Raw genomic sequence first — 2,380 nt, forward strand, 5'->3', positions numbered from 1 at the left:
TATTATTTTTTTTTTTTCACCAGAATTTTTTTTACATTTTAGCTTTTGTTCTGCACAAGATGCATATTCTGCAACAGGTGCATACTCTGCCCATATAATAATCTCATTCGCAGCACACTTTGAAAAATTCCTACAAATAAAATCAGTATTCGATATTCGATTCGATATTCGGCTTTTTTTTCTTGATTCGATTCGGTATTCGATTCGAAAACTACTATTCGGTATTCGCACACCCCTAAAATTAACTGAATGAGTCCTCTTACTCCTCATGAAAAAACACTGCGAACGAGTCCTCCATCTCATAATCTACTTAAAGATGAGCAAGCTCCGCTGAATAAAAATCTTGAACTTGCCAGAAGTCTGTCTGATCTTATTTCTGAAAAATACAGATGTACGAGTCCTCCTTCCTCAAATCACATAATACTGTGAGTTTAAAGAGTTTTTGTTAGCGGTGTCTTTGCAACAAGAAAATTGAGTGATTTGACTCGCTACAATCCGTTTCAACATAACTTTGCAAAACAGTTAAATGAATGGCCTGGCCAGCTAATGACTGTAGGAGCGAGACATGCAAAAGTATACTGTTCGAGGTTGCAATCCTCTTGCAAAGGGCTGTCACATACCTCACTCAGTTGCTCCGACTGCCTTGTGAGGGATGCAGCTCTAACCTTTTTCAAGGTTATGCTGAAATGAAGTATACTGCGCTGTCGGAATAGTTGAGATAAAGCTTTAAAGCTTTTTCATCCGCGAGGATACCAGGTTCAAGTTTGAAGTGAAATATCAACCACTAATGTCAAACCAAATTAAAATCGGAAAGCTACAATGGCTTTCCTTGTACAAAATACACAGACCAAAAAAAATCTTCTGTTCGGCCCAGCGACTGCACTTGGGCAGAGGGTTTACACTGTGCCACGAGATGACCCCTCATCTAGGTGGTTAGGCAGTGTGCTCAGTATTGAAGAGATAAGGGTCATTAAAAATGCATCAAGGGGGGAGGGGAGAGGAGGGGCAGGGTGGTGCTGTCGGCATTATGAAATGAAGCAGCTGTAAAGTCAAAGGAAGTGCCACTAGGTGGAAGCACTGCATAGAGGAACACACGCAAAAAACGAAAACAAATAGCTTTTGTAAGTTACAGTCTATGCTCATTCTGAAAGACCAAAAAGAAAGTAAAGACGGGCAAATAGTCACCAGAGGATCTTGGTCATCAGTTGGCTTGGTGGCACCTGTGGTATATCCAGATGCCTGGCTGCATGATGGAGGCACTCATAGAATTCATTAGAAGAGTTTCATCGCACATGATCACTTGTGATTGGCACATGGAAACGTGACTATAAACACACTAACATACTGATGAGGAGACGTTAAAATACATTCTATGCTATCTTACCTCCAATTTGAGTGCTGGACTAGCTTTGCTTACGTTCCTGCAGCCTCTGACTTGCGTAATTGACAGAAAAAACCTTGTAGCTGCATACTAAGTAAACTGCATGACGATGCGATATACGGTAACCAATGGGAAATATGAAAAGTATAACTTTGCGGAACAGTGGAGGTGCCAGTCAGGAAGCTCAAGCTGCCAAAGCAGATCCCCTTAAACTTGTAGACGTCTGAGGTTCCACCGATACTGGGCTCTGTTCCTGCCACCTTGGCCACCTCCTTGGCATAGTTATCCCTCAGGTACTTCCACTTTGCCTTTCAGATGTCGTCTTGAGAGGAATATGATATACGGACATGATATACTCGTGCCGAAATGTGAAAGAGATGACAAAAATTCTATAGGCAATAGTAAGGCTTCGTGGGCAACAAACAGCATGCTCAAAATGCACGTCCAAAGCACCTGCACAACAAATTGAGTCCCAACCTTAAAAATGAATGGTCAAGCTCTCAAGCAAATGAGTAGTACGTTCACTGCTAGGCTGACAGGGCGGTAGAAGCTACATGCTCGTAGGAACAATGAATGAAAGGTTGCACGCATACAACGTGGTCATACTCTCCGGGTAGGTACGGGCATAGAATGCATCAGGCACTGAGCGGCAGGTAACTGACTGATCTAGAGACAGAGTACGTAGCTTTCACTGCCCCGTCAGCTTAGCAGTGATTCAAGTACAGACATTTAATACGGATCTAACATCTGCTATTTGTGAGATGCTATGTATACTTTGTGGGTCAATTAAAACAAATCTATATAACAAGAATAATAAAAATTGTTTTGGGCGGCTAGGGTACTGTAATTTATCATTTTGTTTTGTGAAATTTTGGAAAAAATGCTTGGCTCAATCAAAAGTTACAGTTAAAAATGGCGATGTTTCTCTGCGGACACAAATGGAGTTCAGCCTTTTCCATACAACCGAGGCAAAACTTTCTCGTGGGCTGAACAAAACTG

Source organism: Ixodes scapularis, unplaced genomic scaffold, assembly GCF_016920785.2.
Source record: "Ixodes scapularis isolate PalLabHiFi unplaced genomic scaffold, ASM1692078v2 ptg001584l_1__unscaffolded, whole genome shotgun sequence".
Lineage (NCBI taxonomy): Eukaryota > Metazoa > Arthropoda > Arachnida > Ixodida > Ixodidae > Ixodes > Ixodes scapularis.